This window comes from Spermophilus citellus (genome assembly GCF_964194105.1).
Source record: "Spermophilus citellus genome assembly, chromosome: 15".
NCBI lineage: Eukaryota > Metazoa > Chordata > Mammalia > Rodentia > Sciuridae > Spermophilus > Spermophilus citellus.
Window position 1 is genome coordinate 41627511 of NC_138195.1, and position 25506 is coordinate 41653016.

A 25506-nucleotide genomic window follows, 5' to 3' on the forward strand; every position below is an offset into this window, starting at 1 on the left:
ACAGTACCCTGAGCATGAGTTTATATGATAAAAGTTAACCAAGAAACATATACTGTATGTATCAATTCCCTCACCAAAGACATTAAAAAGTGTATGTACTCTTCTCACTCGTTTAAGTTATTAATTAATGTAATATATGTTGAACCAGTTAAAACAATGCCTGGGGGAAAAACTATATAAGTAATATATATCATGTTGTTACTATTAGTATTGAAAAATGTCAAGATTTTGACCAGGTACTATGTGTAGTCATATTGAGGTTATAGCAAACATTAAGGAACAAGGGAGGTACAGTTCCTCCCGAAGTGACATTACCTATAATCACCCATTTTTCAGTTTTATGCCTAAATTTCTCTCAGTGGTATGGAATAAGTGTTAGTCATTTTTGTGTTCCTGGAACCTAGAAGAGGACTTATTACAGAGTTTCACATATGAAAGGTATTCAAAATTATTTAAAAATAGCCACAGGTATCCTCAGCAGAGGAAAATGAGTATTGCATGGAGACATGCAATAGCACTGCATTTACGGTAACTACCAACCTGTGGCTGCAGGTTAAGTGAGGAGGAATGAAATAAGTGTGATCATGGCATTTGCAAGGAAATGGATGGCATTAGAGCAGATTATGCTACATGAAGTTAGCCGATCCCTAAAAAAACAAATGCCGAATGTCTTCTCTGATATAAGGGGGATGACTCAAAATGGGATAGGGAGGGAGAGCATGAGAAGAAGATTACCACTAAATAGGGAAGAGAGGTGGGAGGGAAAAAGAGGGAGAAGGGGAATTGCACAGAAGATGGAAGGAGACCCTCATCGTTATACAGAATACATGTAGGATGTTGTGAGGAAAAAAAAAAAAAGAAGTGTGTTACATTAGATTGGGTAGAGAGAAGTGATGGGAGGGGAGGAAAGGGAAGGGGGGGATAGGAAGGACAGCAGAATAAAATAGACACTAGTATTGATGTATGTATATACATGACTGTGTGACCAATGTGATTCTGCAACCTGTACACTCATAAAAATGAGAAATTATACCCCATTTGATTCAAATGTAAAAAAAAGGCAAGGCTAGATCACAGAGTACCTTATACCATGAAGAAGAGTTTAACTTCATATTAAAGGTAACAGGAAGACACAAAGCATTTTAGATAGGAACTATCATTAGTCACATTTCAGAGAGAATGTTCTAGAAACTAATTGGAAGAAACTGAAATTAGAAAAGGATGCTATTCACAGTAATCTACACAGAATACAGTGAAATTAAAACAGTAGACCTTACAGATCAAAAGAATATAGCATTTTTTAAAATAATATAGGATTTAAGAAACAAACAGAAATGTAATATGACTCCTGTTTTCTATTTTGGGTGGTAAACATATCAAAATTCACTAAATTATATTATAAAATAAGAAAATTAAAATTCAAGTGACAACATGAAGATCCCCTATTTGGTTTGGGGCCTATAAAGGCATCTATGGAATCAAGGAGTAGAAATCCAAAATAATTTGGCTTTATATATGTAAATAGCAAGAAAAAGAATAAAAAGTATTAATCACTGGAAAAATAGGTAATGCTGCATCAATGAACAGATCTTGTTTCCAGAAAGATAAAAGGGAAAGAATTACTCATGGATATTATATATAATAGATACATATAAATACAAGAATTTGAGGGTGTTTATATAGTTAATTCTTCCCTCAAATATTTGAGGCAAGATTATCAACTCAAAGTAGAGAAGAGGGATGTGGTTTAAGTACTGAGGTAGTTAGTAAAGGTTGAAAAGAAGAGAAAAAGAACCTTATCAAGAACATAAAATACATATCAAGCAATATGTTCTAGCTAAGACTAAGACTATAGAACACAAATATGTAGAGGTATCAACACAGGCAGAGGAACACAGAAGTTAAATGGTTGGATTGATTCAAAGTTGGAGAATTACAGAGTTATTGATGCAGAATTACAGAGACAAAGGAATGGAAGGTGTTGCCTGCCTAGAGAGCATTTATTCATGAAAATTATGACATACAGAGAAAAAAAGAGAGGTGGGTTAATATACTTGAGGGAGTAAATGAAAGAATCAGCAGATTCTTTAATTTGTAAATTATATCTAGTCAACTCAAAGATAAGAAGGCACATATTGGGAGTTTAAGATTTCAGGGACTAAAAATTCTATACAAGGAAAAGATCAAATATATAGCTATATGAAGGGGAGTCGAAACTTGCATTTTTAAGCATCTGTAGGCATCATGTTTGGCATACACATGCTGTCTAATTTAATGTGAACTTTTAAACCGAGGATAAGTGGTCATGTGACTTTTCAGTGCCACACAACTAATAAGTAGCAAAGATGGGATATAAGCTCTATCCTATGAAATTCCAAAACATATACTCACTCTCCACTATTATACTCCAGCTGCACCATGAGAGAAAGTTGCCTAGGAAGAGTGGGGAAAAGATTATTCAAGTTGAGTCAGAACTCAGACTAGATAGTGGATGAGGTGGTCCATATAGACATAGATAACTGAACTTAAATAGAAAAGTTCATTAATCAATTCTGTAAATACTAAAAAACATATAGAAGTGATAATGAGTCTGATATATCACAGCAACAAAAAGGGGCTGAGGTAGGCCACTGTAACATCTTCTGTAAGATGATACCATAATGAGTGAAAAATAATATAGGAATGTACATTATTGTAGCATAAAATCAATTTCCTTAAAAAATAATTTGGTGAAAACTGGAGTTCTTATGTGGCCATTCTTCCAGAGACACATAAAAAGCAAAGAGATTTAAGTTCTGAGAAACTCTGGAACTGATGGACTATTAGTCACTACTTGTTACAGTGAACACTGAACTTCAGGCACCCATCAAAAAAGTAAAGCATTTGTAACCTACATGCACTCTGTTTTATCCTCAATTTAGCAACTTTCTGGTGTATTCTTGCTTCCCAACTTAGGGGCAGGTCAAATTAAAAGCAACCTTAAACTATAGCCACATCATGATTCTTTAGTCTTCTAACCTCTATCAATTGCTTAGGTCAGGATAGTAGATGGTATAGCCAAAAGTTATGACCTTCAAAGAAAGAGAAATATTTGCACCATAAAGAAGTCACTCTATGGATATATTAGATAAGAGATAAATGAATGAATGTCTGCTACCCACCATTGAGATTCATGATTCTTAGATGGATGAAACATGATCAGATCACTCCAAAGAGTGACAAGAGATAGTTATCTCTTAGTTAATGGGAAAAGGTAGAGGAGGTTAAGGAGGTCAGATTTGGTTTTGAGGGGATTTGTTCTTTAAGGAGGTCAGATTTGTTTTTGAGGGGATATGGTTCTAGGCAATGAAGGAGAAAGGATTGGGAGATGAAAAATAAAGGAAGAATAAGTCTAAAAAGACAAAGGATAAAAATGACAAAGTAAATAAAATGATAAATTTTCTAGTGAATATGAATAATCCTGGAGACTTATATGTTGTGAGGTGATTACATAGATGGAAGAGAACAAAACAATAAAGGTATGAACTAATTACAGGTTTGCTCCTATACATCTGATAAAATGCAAATATGGCTTTTTGGCTGAACATAACTCCTATACCATAAGGAGAATAAATCTTTTTGTATCACAACAGACATGATCAGATGTAGTAACATGAATGGACATACATATTTTGGAAAGGAAATATGATTACTTTTGCCTTTGACATCAAAAGCTGTGATTTAAAACTCAAAGATTGGTCAAATCTCAAAACTATCTTAATTTTCCTTATAAACAGTGAAATCTATTAACAACTCATTCTTTGAACCAACTATATGTTTTTCACTTTACAATATCTTTCCAACTGATAGTCCATAATTAAGTTTCACAGACCACACAAAAAGCAAAGCAGCTTTTCTCTTTTTTTGAATCACACATGCTTTTTTTAAAGTGAAAATAATGGCATGGATTGTTCTAGTATCCATGTATCAAGATTTGGAGAACAAGATCATTTCAATTCTTCCATTCCTTTTTGACCACTTACTTAACCTTCAATTATATCCCTTTTATATGTTTGCATCCAAAGCTAGAACTCCAGAAGAGTGAAAAACAAGTTCCTGTCACCTTTATTTATTTCTATTTCTAGAAAATAAACAATGGATACATTCATTATAGGTTTAATTTAATCTTATGTAATTTGAATTTTTAGAAATTTGGTTTCTTTTTGGAAATGAAATCAGCAGAAGAAGATAAACAGTAGTGCAGAGAGAGAAAATAAAGGAATGATAATGGCATTTTAATTACTAGGAAGAGTTTGAAACATATACAGATGTTGAGAGAAGAAAAGAAGAGAAATCACTGGATTTTTCATTTTCTGTCTCCCACCAGTTTTTGGCCATATTTTCAGCAAGTATTCCTAGACTAAACAAAACTGAGGAAAAATGCTCTGAGAAAAGTCCTTCAATTGTAAGGAAACATATGCTTCCTCTAGTCATACTAACGGTCCTCAGAAAAAGAAAAACTGTTGGATCCTTAGCCCCAGCTCAAGAAATTCTGGTAAGGTAAGAATTTAGAGAGGAAATCCTAGGAAAAAACAGTAACACCCAAATTGCCTTAAGAATTTGTGAATAAATACTGAAATTACTGGTGTGATGTCTCTCAGTCTCTATAAGGGAAGAAAAGGTAATGAAATTAACCCATCTTTGAGTGAGGCAGCTGGGGCATATAATAAGGACACATCAAGAAGTACCTGCAAGTTTTGGGAGGCTGAGGCAGAAGGAACTCAAGTTCAAAGTTAGCATCAGCAACTTGTAAGGCCCTTAGCAAATTAGTGAGACCCTGTCTCAAAATTTAGAAAGGGCTAGGGACGTGGCTCAATGGTTAAGAGTTCCTAAGTTAAATCCCCAATATCATCCTCCTACCCCACAAAAAGTAGAAGTGCCTGAAAGTAATACTTCAGCATGGTAACAGAAGCAGTTCTGCCCTCTTATTTGCTCCATTTCAGCTGTGGCTAAAAACCAAGGGTTGGATGAGAAGCAATAGGAGGACAGATCCCAAAAGTTTAGAAAGTTAGAATACCCAGATCAACAGGGCAACAGCAGCAACTGCAACAGCTTTCTGTAAATGCCATTTGTCAGAGACTGTCTTCCTGGGAGTTATCAAAACAATGTCCAAAAGTAGGTGAAAAAGTCTGTTACAATTGGTTGGATATTTCAAAATAGCTAGTAGAGAGGATTTTGAATGACCCAATACAAAGATAGATGTCTGAGGTGACAGGTCAATTATCCTGATCTGATCATCAGAAATTGTGTACATGTATTGAGAAGTCACATCATATCTCATAAATATGTACAATTACTGTGGTAAATTAAAAATTAAAAAAACATGTTTTTAAATTTTAAAAAGTCTTTTACTTACTGTGATAAAAGTTTACATATTATTTTTGAGGATAAATTTTTGTTACCTTTCCTGTATTATAAAGCATCAACAACAAAACACCTTGGATTGTTCTTATACAGATCCACATTTAGAAGCCCAATATCATGTTTTCATTTTGTTAATTTCAGTAATCTCACAAACTACATTAATCTTTACTCTTAGGGTCATGATTGTTCATTCAACTATTTTAAAGTTTCTGTTTCTTACCAGAAACACAAAATAGGATTGAGAAATCCCTCCTACAATATGCAAATTAGAAACATGTTTTAATTTTATAATAAATCACAACATAAAACCCATCTGATCCTAGCCATCCCCCAAATCTGCCTCATTCTCACAACCAATTTTGAAGAAATTTGTATTTTTGTTTCTATATAATGTTCCTTTGTCATGGCTATTGAATACCAAGAACCAACAGCAGTCCTGAAATTGTATAGATTTGCTCAGAGAAAATGCAGAGGAATGGATATGCTTAATTAAAACCTTTTTTAAAAAAATGAAATGGAAAAGAGTATAAATGGTATTATCCTATCTCCCATCTTAGCCTTGCCAATTTAGTGATCATATGACTAATAAAAGGAAGGATTTGTATGAGTAATCATGACATGCATTACTAAATTGTAGATAACAAAATTACATAATTTGCTTTTTGTATTTATATAAGCAGATATTAAAATGCAATTCCAGAATAAAATATACTAAGGTTTAAACTTATTCACAAAATTATGTCATTTTTCTGGGTATGTGATATTCCAGGAATGATTTTTGCTTATAAAATTTGTATTGCATGTTATAACAGGAAAAGTTTTCAGAAATTCATGACTGTTTTTATTCTCCCTTCAGATGTACCTCCACAAAGAAACAACAGAATGATATATGTATGCATATGTGTGTGTGTTTTAAGTGTGTAAAATCTGGAGTGGAAGTGAAACACATACAACCCAAAAAAAGTCTTAGAATTAATGAGGATTCAGAAGTAGGAAGCACAGCACTCATATGTCATAAACAAAGAAGCAAGCAATACATTCCTTTAGGCAGGCATCAAAGAACAACATTACTAAGTATCAGAAACAAACTTTTTCAAGACAAAAGTAACATCATTCCACATTTATAAGTCCTGGTCTTGGGTGTATCATAATTTATAGCAAACTAATTGACTCATAGATCCTCATCTTCTGAAATGGAATTGAAACTTTGTCACCTGCACATCTAAATTAAAATAAACTTACATATCAGATATTCCTTAATCATCTTTAACATTTGTTTCTTCTTTCTTCTTTATAGGAAACAATTATGAAGTTCTAACATGGCACCTGCGTGTCTACTAAAAGATTGTTACTTAGACATTACCTTGTCTCTTAGCACTCTACTTCTAATAAATATTCCTTTCAACCAGAGTTCAAATGACAGTTGTTCTTCACTTAGATTGTTGGCCCATGGATGAGTTGAACCTAAGGCAAACTGAAACATCAGAGCTGGTTCAAAAACAGAAAATATTTAGTTCTCATGTATTCTCTTTTGAGCATGTTAGTCTATTAAATTTGTCACTGTGGGATAGCCTATAAATTTTATAAAAATTAAATTTCCTAAGTTATCCATCTGTAGGGATAGAATGAACAAGGAACTTTTAAGTGATCTTTCTTGGAGAACAGAGATGAACTCTGATATAGTCAGCTGGCATATGTTTTAATATAAATATGAAATTATACTCATAAATTTTTCAGGTATAATAAAAATAGAATATGAAAATAAAGAATATACATTAATATATTTTAAAATTTGATATTATGAGAATTTACAATATTTTTAATTCAATCTAAAAATGGAATGACTATAAAGCCAAAGGTAAATCAATATTTTAGTGGATTGTTAAATAAGAGGGCAGATAATGTTATAATCATGATTTTTATAAAACTCAATATTATTATAATACAGAATTTAAAATATCAGAAAAAAATTCAATGCTTTAACTTTTGTCCCAATAGAAAGTTTCCATTAACCAAAAAGGGAAATCTCTGAAAAAATTATTAATTTTTCCTGATGAACATTATAAGATTTCTAAGCCCTCATTAGACAGTCAAGGCTTTGATCTGTTTGTAAAGTGCTTTCTTTAATTCTTTGAACATTATTTTCAGAAGCCTCAAAGTGAGAATATATTAGGAATATCTTTAACTAAAGAAATGAATTGTTAGGATTTTTTATTTCTTATCTTTGAAATTATTCCTTATTCCTGGCCCACTAGACAAACATTTTATATCTGTTCATTCTAACTGCTATTGTAAATAGACATGAAAATAAATGGTCTTAAAATTGGTAAACTTGGGCCTGTGGTTGTAGCTCAGTGGTAGAGAGCCTGCCTAGCATGTGTGAGGCACTGGGCTCAATTCTCAGCACCACATAAAAATAAATAAATAAAATGAAAATATAAAAATTTGGTAAACTCATCACTTCTCCATAGAATGGTGTTGATTACAGAATATCAATTATATAAAATTCTTTTTGAGTGTTATAGTTAATGATATATCTAAAAATTTAAATCCATCTGAAAGTTTAAACAAATTTCCAATATTCATAGCTATTTTGTTATAGGCAGCAGAATGGGAGGCATTAATAATTCAGTTCTAACATGGAAAAATCATTTGATTTGTGTTAATAATTATATACAACTGGTTTATAAATTATTGACATATATCACAGATATGTGTGTATAAATGTGTGTATATGACATATATATATATATATACACACACACACACACACACACACACACATATGCATACATATATATGACTAATATTTAAAATAACTATTGTACTGGGGATATAGCTCAGGGGTACAGTGCTTGCCTAGCATGCATGAGGTTCTAGATTCCATCTCCAGCACCACAAAAAAAAAAAAATATTCTTTAAAGAAAAAAGTAATGAATCCAAATCTATTCATTATATGTATAAGAAGAAATGTCCTATAAACTGTAAGAAAAATAAGTACAATTTAAAATAAGGGCAAGTTACAAAATATAAAAAGCAAGCATATATATTTTCAATCTTTGATATGACCCATAGCAAAGACTGTGAAATTAATGAAAATGTTATTATAAAAACTCTTTTTGGAACTATAAATCCTAATAACCTAAGGGTGGATTAGGTCCTATCTGGTATTACATGCCATGTGAAGGAGGAGCACTATTCTTTTTTATTCGTTTTCCTGGGAGGGCCCTCAAGAGGCTTCCACAATATGATGTACCATACTGCCTTCTCTGTCCAAGGAAAGATTACCATATTACATTTCATTTTCATGCCTATTTAATGTTTGAGGCATTGATCATATGCCAATAGAGACATAAAGAGAATGAGAAATGTGCATAGAAGCACAATTAAAATTAAAATTCCCATTCTTGAAAAGGGAATCAAGAGCTAAGAAAATGGGAAAAGGAGTCCAGTGCTCTCAAGGAGTTTAAGATATATCATCACTTCATTGTAGAGGCATGTTACTCTACCATGCCAAAGGGATTGTTAGGTGATCAAAGCCAGAAAAAATAAATCCAAGCTATTTGTTTCTGTAGTTAGTTTTGTCATTTAACACACTCTAATCATTCAACTTTGCATATTACTGTAAAAAACAACAACCAATCTCTAAAATGCATACCATGTAATAACACTTAACTAGCCTAAGAGGAATGTTGCTAGGCTTAATTAATGCTTGCAAAAACACTCTGAGATTTTTTTTATAAGCTGGAGCTATGTAATAGCAAAATATCTATTACTATTCTATATATCTCCAACTAAAGTAGGTTTTGGCCTCCTAGTGTTGCCTGCAGCAAAATAAACCTGACATCATTCTTCTAAGCCCAATTGGCAGCCCAGCTGTGCTATTATCCCTGGGAAGAGTGGTCATGTACAGTAATACGCGCATTATGTACCCCCTTGGAATAGAGTTCAGCCTCTGAGAATGTAGAACTGAGAAGACATGCTGGGTTGAGCAGACCAGTCGTGGTTAGGGACATTTTTGTCTGATAATGGCTCTAAATTACTGATATCAGCTTGGCGTCTGAGACTCAGGGCAAAAGCAGTTATTTTCTTTCTATATGAACATTCACCAAAAATATGAATGCAGCTGCCTAAGTCTTGATTTTCTTCTCTTATTTTTATAAGATGCATAAGGTCATGGCTATAAATGTAGATAGAATTTATATAAAACACCAAATTAACTGGAAAGCATTTTACACATTTTAAAATACATCTAGTGTTTTTCTTATTTATTGATTTTAAAGGAGTGTAAAACCCAAGCCCCAAGCCAATTGAGAGCTTAATAAACAACTGCACAGTTGTGTCTTTTTAGGTATAAAACATACGAAAACGGTAAGAGGCTAGTAATTTAGTGTAATACTTATAGCAACAGTTTGGTACAATTTTTCTATAGACTTGATTTATGAAAACAAACTTATATTCTGCAAAGAGAAGATTAATCTTATCCAAGATTTTCTTTAGTAAATATATATATATTATATATAATATATATATTTGGGTGGGGGTAGGATGGAGAGAAAGATTATTGTATAAAATAAAAACTATGTCCATAATCCCTGCTCAGATAGCTGGCTGTTGACATTTTTAGAAAGTAGGACATGATCGAAGTTCATAAAAGTGAAAATTATCTCCTCTCCTCCAAGGTTCTATCTCTTTGTAAACCATCATTTATAGAGAATTTCTGGGTTTCCTTGCAGAAAAGTTTTATGTATATATACTTATGTGAAGATATTTGTGTACACATCTAATGGTCTTTTCCCTGTTTTACTAAGAGTGAAATTCCTGAGTTAGAGTATACATATTTTAGTTTGCTAGATATTCCAAACACATTTAGCAAAATAAAAAAATTATCTTTGACAAAACTAATCTTTATGTAAGTCAATGAAAAACAAAACATTTGCTGAACCAAGTAAAAAATAATTTAATATTCATCTGAGATTCTGTAAAATGGATGAAAGAACAGGGATATTTGTCAAAGAAGTGTATTTCGTGACTTTCAGTCCTTAGATCATTTATACTCTGAGAAACTCTGTCATTACCTTTTAACTAAACCTCTCACCCAAATCAGACATGAAATTTACCCATATTTGGGGACAGTATGGGAAGTCAAAATTCCTGAATTTCTGACTTTTAATCCTGGTTCCACCCTGATTTTGCCTTAGGGACTTTTGTTACAGTAACTACATTTTTGATCTCATGTCTTTGTTCCTGGTGTACCAGTTCTTGTGACAGTGAAATTTTTTTCCCTTAAGAATTTCCAAGAATGTGAGTTCTGATAGTGAATCCCAATACCCAAGGATGGCTCCCTGCCATGTGTTCATGAAACTCTCTGCAAACAGAGAAAAACCCCTTCATCTATTTTCTACATCTAGATCCCCTTGATAGTAACTGTCATGACCTACTGGGACCAGTTGCCTCATTCTCCCCTGGTACTTGGTCACTCCTCTCATGACTGGTCTCTACAATTGTGTTAGCAGTAAAATAAGCTTTGTTATAACAGAAAAGAAAATTTGAGATCTCTACTGTACTATACTATAAAAATTCATTTTTATCTCTTAGAAATTCATTTCCTATTTATGGCTTCAATACTTCAAAGGCACATTCATTCCTTTAGTCCACTGGAATACCATTTGGTTAATTACCACTATGGCAAAATAAGCTGTAGCTCATGGCAGCAATAATAAAAGCACCCCTAAAATTCAACAAACTGCTTCTTGAAAGAAAATTATCATTAGGAAAACTTGGATGATAAAATTAAAAAACAAAGGGCTGGGGCTGTAGCTCAGTGGCAGAGTACTTGCCTAGCATGTGTAAGGCACTGGGTTTGATCCTAGCACCACATAAAAATAAATAAAATAAAGGCATACTTTCCACCTATAACTACAAAAAAAATTTGTTTCATGTGTTTTATATTGATGCCTAAGTGCAAGATAAAAGTCTATATTTCTGAGCCACGGTGGCACATGCCTATCATCCCAGTGACTTGAGAGGCAGAGGAAGAAAAATTGCAAGTTCAAGCCGGGCCTCAGCAACTTAATAAGGCCCTAAAACAACAAGACTCTTCTCAAAAAAAAAATGCTGAGGTTGTGACTCAATGATTTAGTGCTCCTAGGTTCAATCTATAGTACAAAAACAACAAATTTTTAAAGAGTTTGCATTTCTAAATGAAAGTACAAGCATTTAAATGAAATTCACACTCACTGTTGGTAGATATTCTCCCAATTCTACCTGCCAGGGTGTATTTACTCCAATTCTCCCACTAACTACTTGACATGGAAAGTGGCAGCAAACCTGGATTTTTCTTCTGTTGTGATTTCCCTGTGGTGTCCCCAACAGCCCAATATTCTTCCATAATTATCACTGTACCTGTTGATATGTAGGCTTCTAGGAAAGGAAGGAAAAGCAGTATGACCTGATCTACTTGTTTTCTCTCTTTCTTGTTTCTTCCCACAAATCTTCAGGCAGGAAGACTGGGCTTTTCTTTACGTTCCCTTCCCATATACTGGGAATTTTACATGGTAAAGCAAAAGGACAGATGAAGGCCTCCCTTTTCCACCATAGTGTATCTTCCTTTGTCCTAGTGAATGTATCAATTAAACCAAAAAAGTTGTTGGGGGACAGGGGAAGGTACAAAAAGCTTAACAATGACGAACTGAATTGGGATTATTTTTTCATATATATATATAGACACATATAGAGATGGTGTTTTTTACTATTATCCTAAACTAATATTAACATAAAAATAGTCACCACATGTGGGAAAAGATGTCTAGTCAAAAAATATCTCTAACATTTATTTACAGTTCTTGGTTATTATGCTGCCTTGAAGGATGAGAAAAATGCCACTTCAGAGAATATTTTCTGGGAGAGGGGGAAATGTCTTCCTTGACCTAAGGTATTTTCATTGTTGTCAAGTGTTCCCAATGTGAATGACTAGCTATCCTACTCAATCATCTTCTGTAAAACCATGAACTGCACACACACACACACACACACACACACACACACGCATGCACACTCCCACACACATCAAATACTTCCTCAAAAATTGCACAATAATGTTGAAATTATTTGTCTCCAGAGAATTTGATGATGAAAAGCTTAGGAAAAGCAAATTTTAATTATGCTCCTCTGTATTCAGTGCATAGTTCTCTGTGAATTTGAATTGCCAACTTTTAAGACTAGCTCCATAGTTTGATAATCTATAGGCACATAGAAATTATCTAAGTACTATTTTTTTTTTAAATAATGGAGGATATTTTAAGTATCTGCCTACCTAACTATCTATATATCTCTATCTCTGGGACAGAAGCAAAGAGATACAAAATAAGCACACTTACATCCTCTTTACTTTCAGAATCTAAATAAGTACAAAACTATACATAAAACCCTCTTCATGAATATCACAGAAACACATATTTTAATACCCACATATACTCATCTCAGAGATGAAAACCTAAATTGTTCAAAGGGATAGCTGGTAATCATCTAGAACTTCCAAATTGTGGGACAAATAATGCTTATTCTATAGAATGACAAGCACAAAGTTGGTGGAATTTAAGAGAGATGTTTACATAGGTCAGACTTTATTAGGTTTTTTTTTTCAGTTCTGGCAATCTGGACCATTTCACCAAATTAAAATACTTTATGTCCAGAAATTTCTGGAAGTATCATGTGCTATAATTTATGTAGAGCATATTGATCTCTTAGTGAATTAATATCTTTCACCTTGCTAAATTTTAAAAATAAATTATAAATTGTGATGATTTGAATTCCAATCTATAGTCTCTTAAACTAACATGACCCAAGTTTATAGGAATGAATGCAGCACTGAAAGGCAACAAAGTCTCCAGTTTGAAATCCTAGGTTTTTGAGTAGACGGGTGGGTGACCTTCTACAACCTATTTAACCTCACTGTGCCTTGGTTTTCTCATCTGAAAAACTGGAATAATAGTAACATCTACCTCATAGAATTGTTATGAGGATTAAATGATATATAAAGCTTTCAAAACAGTAACCAGCCCTGGTAAGTACTCTACAAATATTTGTCAACCAAACCAAACAAATACTGAACTAAAGCACAAAATGCATCCTTTGCTTCCAAGGTCAAAGCATAATAATAGCTCTTCAAACAGCCTGGTGGATTTAACAGCAGGACATGAGCAGCTTTAAGAATAATTTGAGATAAATGAAAAAAGCAAGATATTTTTGTCTGTTGTGTTCTGGTCTTCAGTATATGTAGACTTTGAAATAAAAACAGTGCATTTTAACATTACTGTGTGACTTTCAAGGATGTACCTGATTAGCGTGGGGTGGGGGTGGCAGTACTCTACATTTGTGTTTTTCTTCTTTGGTTTTGCTCTTCTTTTCTCTTAATCGTTGTTTTTTTTTTTTTTTTTTTTTTTTCTGGTCCCAGGAAATTTTTGTTTTGCTCAGTGCTGAACTCAAAAGCAGAAAAATGTGATAACATTACTAACTCTTCCTTGAAGTTTGCAAATATTGAAGCTGTGGGAGATGATCATTCAGATTAATAATTTCATTTCTCAACAACCTAGTATCTTTCCAATTAGGTATGTATCAAAAATGTATAAACTAATTACTATTGTTACTTCAATAACCTCAGGATAAGAGGAAGGACTAGTGGGATGAGTGGGCTGGATGGTTAATATCACTAGGGAAGCACTAGGACATAAAAGTATCTGAAACTGGCCCCTAATTTATGATGGCAAGAGCACTGAAAAAATTGAACAACTACTGAAATATCTATTTCATTGATTATGACTGGCCTAAAATTCTACTACTAGAAGTACAGTTATTTGGATCAAAAGTATTTAACCTTTAAATAAACTATGCCCCTGATTTTTTCCTTTAGGTGGTATACAAACATAAATACATTACTTAAGCAAATATTTCATTATAGAGACTTCTACAAAGCCCCGAAGAAGAATTTGTCCCTTCATCATCAACTTTTCCACAACATTCTACTTAGCACAATGAAAATGTAGCATGTTATATAAGGATTAGTTGTCTGTTTTCCTGCTCTTTTATGAATTCCTCAAGGTCTTATTTAAATACTTTTGAATTATTTTCACTGAGGCTAATGAATGACACCCATAAACAGTTAAAATTGGTACCTACTGAATAAAGGAACCAGGTGTTTCCCTTTCACAGTAGTTCCAAGAACCTAATACAAAAATTACTCTAGCTCAAAAATTATTAAAACACCTAAAATTCTTTTGCAATTATACTTTTTAATGGAAAACTAAAATTGTCCTAGGTCACAATACATTACCAGTTACAAAACGAGGAGTTCACTTCTTTTCTGGATTCCTATAGAACTATTTAATTTCTGTTTCATTAAGACAACCTTAAAGCTTTCATCCATGAGTTTATTTTGCTATTAGTGTATAGATATCCAAATTTAAGAAAGTAAATCATTCCTCTTGGTCTAATCCGATCAACTTATACATTTTCCTTCCCTATCCTCTCTTGTTATGGGTTAGTGTCCACATATCAGAGAGAACATTCGGCCTTTGATTTTTGGGGGATTGGCTTATTTTACTTATCATGGTATTCTCCAGTTCCATCCATTTCCTGGCAAATGACATACTTTCATTCTTCCTTATGGCTGAGTAGAGATTCCATATATGTATAATACACATTTTCTTTATCGATTCATCTGTTGAAGGGCACCAGGGGTAGTTCCATAGCTTGGCTATTGTAAATTGAGCTGCTATAAACACTGATATGGCTGCATATTAATATTAATACTAACTGTAGTATTCTAATTTTAAGTCCTTTGGGTATAAACCTAGGAAGGAGTAGAATAGCTGGATCAAATGATTGTTTCATTTCAAGTTTTCTGAGGGATCTCCATACTCTTTTCCAGAGAGGTTGTACCAATTTGCAGACCCAGCAGCAGTATATTGGAGAACATTTCCCTCCACATTTTTGCCAACAATTTTTGTTGCTTGTATTCTTGATAATTGCTCTCAGAGGAAGACCTGCAGGCCCAACAGCATGCCAGGACCTCTCAGCCACAGGAAGTGCCGGACCCAGGACCGCAGGTCTGTGACCCTCTGGGCGAGGCCTGGGCTCTGCTGACTCGGCAAAGGAGGCGCCCAGTGCCAGGGACCCTGCAGGTTCTGGTACCACGGAGGGTGAGGGAGGGGACAGGGCAGGCAGCCGGAGTCGCCTCACTCAGGGTCTGGTGGAGCCATCCTGCTACACTTTGTCCCAGGTCTCACATTCACAGGGGGGTTAAGTGGAGGGCTCACCTCATCCCCAAATGAAGCTTTGTGCCCAGTGTCCCAGACTATAATTATGGAAATTAATTAAAAGCCTTCTTTTATGACATTCCATATGTGGACAGAGAAAAATTTCTGAAACTCTGGTTTTTTGCATTAAAAAAAAATTTAAAGGACCCACAAAAAAAAAAAAGAAAAAAGAAAGTAAATCATTCAAGAGACATGAACTTTTTTCAAATGAAGGTAATTTATTCATTTTATGGGATGGAAGCACAACTACAACTCAATAGTTCATTCTGTAATTCCCTATTTTTTTAAAAAATATGTCATAGTAGTTTTGATTTATATATCTCGGGAAGGTAAATTATTCAGCAATTTAAATCACTTTTTAAAATAAGAAAATTATCAATAAATATTTCCTCAGTATTTATTGCATGCATTCTTCTTGAAGATAATTATATAGCAGTGAATAAAACACACAAGCTGGCTCTTCTGAAGATTATATCCTAGTGAAACAAGACAGATTACAGATGGAGGAATTGATGTTAAACAAACTAGAAAAACATCAGAAGTTCATAAGTTCCACATAGAAAACTGAAAATAGGGTGATGCTACAGAATAATTGAGGGGCTGCTTTAAACTGGGTATTAGAGTTTTCTCTCACTGTGATATTTATCATACGACGCCAACTATGAGAAAATCAGAACTGAAGCAGTCTATACATGAAGTTTGGCATAGGTTTGAAGACTGATAATATTTACTAAGGCTGAACTTCAAGTTGCTTTCATTTCCATTCACTATGCAAGCATCAAATAAGTGGTTGAAAGGGTACGGGGTGTGAGTATTAAAAAGTGTGTGTGTGTGTGTGTGTGTGTGTGTATATGCATAATATAAAAAAAATATATAAGTAGCATTCTTTTCCACGTGGGAGCTGCCCTTCTATAATGTGTTAAGTCACCTTAGAGAAAGCAATCCATCAGGATCAAGCCTCTTGCCTTTTATGCTTTGGAAGGCTTGGGAGAAGGAACATCAGAACTCAAGGTCCACCTTATATTACCACACCTACCAACCTTTGCTGCATATTTCCAATTCTGTGTATCTCTGAGATGAAATTTAATTCAGTCTTTAAGTAAGCAAAAGATTTGGTTATGCAGGAAACTAAATCTAACAGTGGGGTTCAAACTGTCCAAAAGAAAATAGGAAAATGAGGAACCTCACATAATGCCATATAAGGTATGGTAAGGAATTTTCATTTTATGATAGTGTCTTAGGAACTCACTGAAAGATCTTAAGGAGGACATTATCTAGCAGACTGAAAAGCTTAATCTTGCTCCTATGTAGAAAACAAAGGCTATTTCAAAGGGTTAGCAAGAGACAATGGCTGCCTAGACAAAGGTGGTAGTGGTACAGATGGGAGGAAGTACCTCAGGATATGTCCTGTACAGTCCCAGGACTCAATTACAGATGAATGTGGGGATAAATGAAAGAGGGGAATCAAGAATCAATCTTAGCTTTTCATTTATCTGTTGATGGTACCACTTTGGAAGATAGGAAAGAGTAAGGAAGAGCAGGTTTTTGAGAATAGGGGATGCTCTTATCCTATCACAAGAGTGTTGTTCATTTTCCACTGTTGTTCAGATGCACAGGAATAAGCAAGTGGTGCTTCTGGAACAGGGATAAAAGGGAGAAAGTCTCTCACAGCCAAGTCATTTACTACAACAACTATCAAAAATCCACAACAGGGGCTGGAGTTGTAGCTCAGTAGTAGAGTGCTTGCCTGGCATGTTGAGGCCCTGGGTTTGATCCTCACACATAAATAAATTTTTTTAAAAAAAGATACGTGGTCAGCTAAAAATAATATTCAAAAAAATCCACATTTAAATATTAACTGAGAATAACTCCAAGAAAATGCCACCAACTGAACACTGAACAATGAATCAATGATTTACTGGAAGATTTATAAAAGAATAAGCTATTATGGTATAGGAATGGTAGGATCTGAAGGGTTATTTCATTTGGTTTTGTATTTCTTTGGTTTTATTTAAAGTAATTAGTTAGCAATGAAATTTTTTTTATTGGTTGTTCAAAACATTACAAAGCTCTTGACATATCATATTTCATACATTAGAATCAAGTGGGTTATGAACTCCCATTTTTACCCCAAATACAGATTGCAGAATCACATCGGTTACACATCACATTTTTACATACTGCCATATTAGTGACTGTTGTATTCTGCTACCTTTCCTATCCTCTACTATCCCCCTCCCCTCCCCTCCCATCTTCTCTCTCTACCCCATCTACTGTAATTCATTTCCCTCCATGTTTGTTATCCCATTCCCCTCATAACCTCTTATTCCTTAATAGGACACCCATAGCAATGAAAATTTAACATAGAGATAGAATTATTTAGAATCCCACAGATTACTTATAAGGAACCTGGGAACTCCAGGAGTTTCCTAAATCCTACATCTCCATAATACAAGTGAATTGCCACTGAATAGGATTCTTTTCCCCCCTTTTTTATTAATTTTTTAAATAAATGTGATTTTTTTAAGAAATTAAAATTCAGCAAAAGAAACTGCAGCAGAATCTTAGAGCTTACCTGAAATGTGACATATTCTAATCTTAGCTTTACCAAAGAACTAGGCACATTATGTCATTTCAAACTTAATTTTTATGGGTGAATTTAAATATTATTCTGCAGTAACTATTACCATTGAGGAAAGATTAAAGACTCCTACCGAATGTTTAAATCAAATTTCCAGAATCAACCAGAATTTGGAGAATCAACCAAAAATTTTCCCCAGGTTTTTGAAAGCAAAAATTTCAGGAGGACTAGATATTTCCCATCACAAATAGCATTCCCTTACCAATCAGCCAAGTGTTAAGTATCAGAAAATATAGTGATTTTCAATTTTTCTCTTCATATTTTTGAGAAATTTAAGAATGCTCAACATTGATTGATTAAAAGAGCTGGGGTGATTTCTTCACAGAAAGAATCCATTGAGGGAAACTGGCTTCAGAACATACATATACACAAAAATTTTCACATGCATTGTTTCCAGGATTTAAAAACTGACATTCTCATTCCATTCAGCCATCCTCTTAGAAATTAACTCAGTTTAAGGAAGAAGAAATATTTTATTTGCTGCGTAGCCAGCAACCACCCTGAAGTCCTGAATGAATTTGATATGATCCTCTACTGTGTGCCCAAGACAGTACAGCAGGAAAAACTAACTCTCTACCTCCACTGACACATATATGGGAATAATAAGATCATTTAGAACCTTGTGTAAATTGGAGCAAGTGGAAGGATGAGCTTCCTTCACACCAGATCATACAGCTCTGATGAAATGACTTTGATTCTCCAATTTCAATTCCAGTTTGCCAGAAATGCAAGCCTGTGCTCATTGCAATTCTTCACAAAAATAACTCTTAACATGCAATGAGAATAAAGAAATGAAAATTTTCAGCAGGACACATTTACTGACAAGCATACTATTTCAAGATTTCCTCATCCAGTATACTGCTATCTTCTTTGATATGACAGCTGATGTGACCTAAGGTCAAAATCTTCTAGGCAAAGATTAAAGTGTTCAACAATGTGGCAGCTTTTGGATAATCTGTAATACAGTTTTCAGTAAGCATTACTGCCAAGAAATGGAGCAAATCCACCATAGGACTTCCATCTAAACTGCAAGAACTGAGTTTGTGATAAGTAGTTCATAGTTTCAAGCTGAATTTCTCATGTTTCACATTTTGACTTCTAATCTTCAGTACATTAAATAACAAAAAATAAAGCTTAAATCTATTTTTTAAAGGGATAATTATCCTATGATTAACTTCAAAATTGAGCTCTCAGGCTGGGGCTATAGTTCAGTGGTTAAGTGCTTGCATCACATGTGTGAAGCACTGGGTTTAATCCTCAGCACCACATAAAAACAAATAAAGATACTGTATGTTCATCTACAACTAAATACATATTTTTAAAAACATTTAGCTCTCCACTGTGACCACAGTTAACAACACTCAGGTAATGCAAAAAAAGGCAGGAGCCTATATAAAATAGAATTTTCAAAGTTAATGCCAAATACAAAGTCCATACAATATTCTAAATTTCCCAGAAATCACAATGATTACTTATTATCTACTTACATATGTCTTGGTGAACCATCACTGACATACAACAATGTACTAGAAACAATCAATTGTTGCAAAATGTAAATTCTTATCTTGCTTGGGGATAGAACTGAGCAACATCAAAAGAAAGATGGTGAAATAAAAGTTTTAAACTACAGACTGACTTCATGTTGATGGACTTAACTGAATTGCACATGAAGTAGCTTGTCCAATATCACTGAGTAAATGCTAGAGTCAGAGACTTTTCTGTTAAGAGCCCATGAAGGCAAGTATGTAAAATGCATAACACAGGACATGGCCCATAGTTCAAAGAATGTTCAAAGAATGCAGGTCCTGCCCCTGATCAAACTTCCTAACCTTTTTTCAGTGTAATATGCTCTCAAAATACTCCAGCATTTTGATAAATGTTTTTGAGTTTAAGATTTAGTAAACAACAAACAATGAGGCATTTTTATTTAGAATTTTGATAAATAAGTGGCCTTGTTCACAAATATACATATCAGAAGATTTCAATGCATATTTACTTGAAATGGCTTCTCTAAATCAAATAATCTAAAAGATATTATTAAAAACTACTAAGTATAGAAAAGTTATAAAAGATCAATTTACATGATGTTAATTGTGCATGTATATTTCCAGTGTTTATTATCACTTAACTTCAAGACAAAATTATTTTTAATAATTAAACTTTGAATAAGAAGCCATCTTTATTTTTAATAGCTATTGTGATGAATGGTAAATGTATATTTGGAAGTTCTGTGGAGTTTTGATTTGGAAACTTCAAATATAAGTTTGTTTTATATCTACATTTAACTTGTCAAATAAATTAACTGAAATTAATTTGTCTGAAATAAATTATTTATATGTTTTAAATAAGTTAATATACTAAATAGATATATTTAAGTCATTAATTGTATGTGAAAAGTGAAAATATAAATGAATCATCATGTATAAAAATGCCAATTTTAATAATTTTAATAATAATATGATTTTACTTTGGTTATTTGATTAAATGCTAAGTGGTTCATTTATTTGAGGAACAAAATATTCATCTCCATTTTAATGTGACCTCCTCTCATTCCACAAAGATCATGTTAGTAACTGTTTTGGAGTTTCTCCAAAAGGTAATGAATTCAATTTTTATACCATTCCAAATTTAGGGTTCCAAACAAAATGATAATATCAGAGCTGAGATCATTACATGTCTTCAGCAGTCATAACAACATTCACTATTAAATTATGCTGCACAATGCAAAACTTATGAGCATTCAATAGCGCAAAGTCAGTGATAAATAGGGTAATAAGACTATGGGTAGATTCCATTATCTGCAAATACCGAACCATGGCGAGAAACAAAGACACCAATACCACATTATGTCTAGCAGATTTATCAACCTTTTTTTGCTTGTATGAAGAGAAGAATAAAGACATTTAAAATTCTTCATTTTCTATCTATATGAATGATCTTTTATGTGTATGTGTTTGTGTGTGTGTGTGTGTGTGTGTGTGTGTGTGAGAAAAAGAGAGAGAGAGATGGCTAACAATAGCCCTAGGTATCTCCCTATCTCAAGTTCCAGCTCTACATATACATCTTAAATTTTTTTCCTCTAATAGTTAATGGAATTTTTTTCTATGATGCACAAATGGTGAACTCCCATATCAGTCTTCAAAACACAAATACTTTATGTCCAGTGCCTTCTAGAAATCAAAATGATATTTTTATCTTCTTGAGATCATGCTTTGGATAAGGCTTGCTTCTCTAATATTCCCACTATTTATATAAAACAAAAAAGACCTCCCTTTAAAAATTTTCCCCCAAATAACTCAACCAGGCATACAGAACAGTAAAGAAAATCCTCAAATGTCATTTTGCCTTTTCATTTAATTTTTATCTGTGAGTGTATAAATCTATAAAAGAAGTACCATTAAATTTTCCATTATAGCCTCTAAGTAAACTCACACATCTAATTGGCACTGATCTTCCACAAAAGTGCTAAGAACACATAATGAGGAAAGGAGAGTGTCTCAAAAAATGGTGCTATAAAACCCAGATATCCATATGCAGAAAAATGAAACTAGACCCCCAACTAATGAATTAAGACTTAAATATAAGATCAAAAACTATAAAACTAGAGAAGAAAACATGAGAATTTCTTGAGAAAATTGGAATGAGGAAGGTTTTTTTTAATAAAACCCTAAAAAATTATAAGAAGTAAGGGGAAAACAGATAAATTGGACTATATTAAGCTAAAAAGCTTCTGCAAGGAAAAGAAAACAATCATCAAAGTGAAGAGGCAACCAACACAATGTGAGTAAATATTTTCAAGCTACTCAGCTGAGAGAAGGTTAAAATTCCAAATATGTAAGGAACTCAACTGAATGATAAAGGCCAGACATGCAATTAAAAATGGGCACTAAACCAAAATAGAGATGTCTCAAAAAAGATAAACATATGAGTGACTAACAGGTATATAAAAAATACACAACATCACTGATCATAAGATAAATGCGAATAAAAACTATAATGAAATATAACCTCACCCCAGTAGGAATAGCTATTATCAAAAAAGATTAAAAATAATAAGTGCTGTGCCAGAAAGGAGATGGATGGAGAAAAGAGAATCTATGCATGCTGTTGTAAAGAATGGAAGTTAGTACAGCCATTGTAGAAAACAGCCCAAAGATTCTCAGAAAACTGAACTGAAAACTACCGCATGATTTAGCAATTCCATTAGTGGTGATATTTTCAAAGGAAATGAAATCAATATGTCAAAGAGAATTTGTACTCTTAGGTTTACTGCAGCACAATTCATAAGAGCTAAGAAATATAATCAATCTATGTGTTCATCAACTGATGAATAAAATATGATAAATATACAAGATGGAATGCTATACAGCTACAAAAAGATAAAATCCTGTTATTTGTGACAACAGAGAAATTATGCTAAATGAAATAAAACAAACACATAAAGATAAATACCTTGTGATCTCACTCTAAATGTAGACTCTGAAAGAGTTAATCTTGTAGAAATTAAGAGCAGAATAGTGGTTACCAGACAGTGGTAAGATTAGGAAGGAGCCAGGAACAAAAAAAGGTTGGTCAGTGGATATTAAATTACATTTAAATTGGGAGTTCATAACCCACTTCAATCTAATGTATGAAATATGATATGTCAAGAGCTTTGTAATGTTGTGAACAACCAATAAAAAATGTATACCTAAAAAAAAGAATTATGTGTAATTGCACTGTAGGATGACTATAGGTAATAATAATGTACCATACACTTTAAAAAAGCTAGAAGAAAGGATTTTTAAACAATTTTACCACAAAGAAATGACGAATATTTGAGGAAAAAAATATTTCACCCTGATTGGAATATCACCCAATGTATTCATGTCTTGAAACATCTCATAAATATGTGAAATTTTATGTCAATTTAAAAATAAACTTTTAAAAATTATTCATCACAGTGCAACTTTTTGGTGAATCCAAAAGTTCAATGTATGCTATTCCTTTATCATTACAGAGAATAAAAGTGTTCTTAACAATAACATGACACCAAATATCATATAGAAAAGTTTATAATTGATCAATTCACTTTAAATACATTTATAAACATAAAACACTTTTATTTAGCTTACCAATAATAAAACAAACTTCATCTTCCTTATATATTCACCAACTTATCAGCTAAAGTTGTCCTTCAATTTCTACCCTAGATAATTAATATAGTTATGTGTAGCTTAACAATGGAGATGAATTCTGAGAAATGCATAATTAGGAGATTTTGTGTCATTGTGCAAACATCATAGGGTATATTTATACAAATTAAGATAGCTATGAATTCATCAGGCAATGTAATCTTATGGGATATATAGTTTGTAGTTGACTGAAATGTCATTATGTGACACATGACTAGTTCAAATTCCCTTTCTCTAACTTATATAAAGCCTGATGCATTTTTCCAAGGTCTCTACAAATCACCATAGACTTATATGCTCAGACACCTAAGTTTCTACTCTTATATAAGCAGTCCAGTTGAAAAAGTATTACAGAACTCTGCAGAACAGGATACATATACAGAAATCAGCCCTTTCCCATATGCATACCATATAAAAATTGGTGTTCAGCCAGCTTTACTGAAACTTTGAGGAAGAGAATTTTATTATAGAATGCAAACTTAACATTATTTATTAAAAATTCTTATTTTTAAAAGTCATTCCAGATATTCCTCATGTTGTTGTGTCATTCCCTTTCTGTGTCTCTTTTCTTCTCACAGTTTCCCCTTATTCTGTTCTACCTCACACAGCAGAATAGTTAAGCTTTCTCTCTTGTTCTTTATCTCCTGTTCCCTCATACCCTCCAACTGCATCCATTAAGTCATTTATCAAAATATTTTCCTGCCTCACATGCATAATGCCATGGTTTTGATGCCCAGCATCACAAAAAAAAAAAAAAATATATATATATATATATATGTTTTTTTCCTGACAAAGACAATCTTTTCTCTAAGGGAAAGTATGAAGCCATACATATTTTTTTTCTTTTTTCACCAAGAGGAACCCTTTAAATTTAGTTCATTAAAGAGTTTATAGCGTGAATTAGTGTTTGTCAAACTTTCTCCTTTCTTTTTAGCATAGAAACCTTTTGTCCTTTTGAACCTTTTGTTCTTTTACATAGAACTTTAATATATGACTAGGAGAAGAGAGCTAGTGTTTGAAGTTAGAGGCATGGAGTGGACCTAAAGATTCTTTCCTTTGGTTTTATCTTGCACCTTTTTTCTTAAAGGTTTACCAGATACATATTATTGGAAGATCAGATCTCCATTTAATAACATGTAAAAATACTAGATTGTATATGAATTAAACAACTACAAAACTGAGTAATTGGTTATACTTAATATGACAAGAATGAGTGTAAGTTGATCTCAAGATTATGAGCCTTCTAAACTGAGAAAAAGATAACAAAAACTGGATTAAAAAACAAGTTGGGGAAAACATACAATACATTTAGTGTCACAATTAGTGATTATAAATGCAGATCTTTTCATAATACAATTATATGAAATGCATATAAAGATGGAGTATTAAATGACAAATCTTTCTAAGTATCATAAAACTTAAGTATTGGTAATGAATAATTAATTTCCATATTCATCTATGCTTCCCACTCTTATAATTATGCATATTTTAATTAAATCTCTGTTGATATATAATATGGTAAGCTAAATTAAATTTCAACATTTAACTCTAAAGATAAGGGCTACTTTAATTATCTACAAAATAGCTTCCATTTATTATAGTTTGCTCCAAAGAATTTTTATACCTTTTTCTATCTTTCACTAAATCTTACATATAGTTTATGTCTTATCTTTCCAAAAGGAACCTAAGTTTTATATGAATTAAGAGCAACTAGCATATAAAAGGAAGATAATAGAACTAATATTCATAATATGCTGAGATAAGTAAGGCACTGCTTGTGCTTATAAAGGCTAATGTTATTATATCAGCAGTTTTCCATTCTGGCTACACATTAAAATCATCCAGGGATCTTTTTAAAAATATTCTGATGCATGAATGTTGTCCCTAGAGTCTGACTAAATTGGTCAGAGGTGGGTCCTTAGCTTGAGAATATTTTAAGTTTCCCTGAGTGATCATAATGTTCAATAGGATT

At 33.0% G+C, this 25506-nt stretch overlaps 1 protein-coding gene across 5 annotated transcripts in view; it reads right to left on the reverse strand.

Annotated features, from left to right (window-relative positions):
- Nucleotides 1-25506, reverse strand: part of CTNNA3 (catenin alpha 3) — a 1724633-nt gene that overhangs the window by 1209763 nt on the left and 489364 nt on the right. The gene's annotated exons all lie outside the window — the stretch shown is intronic.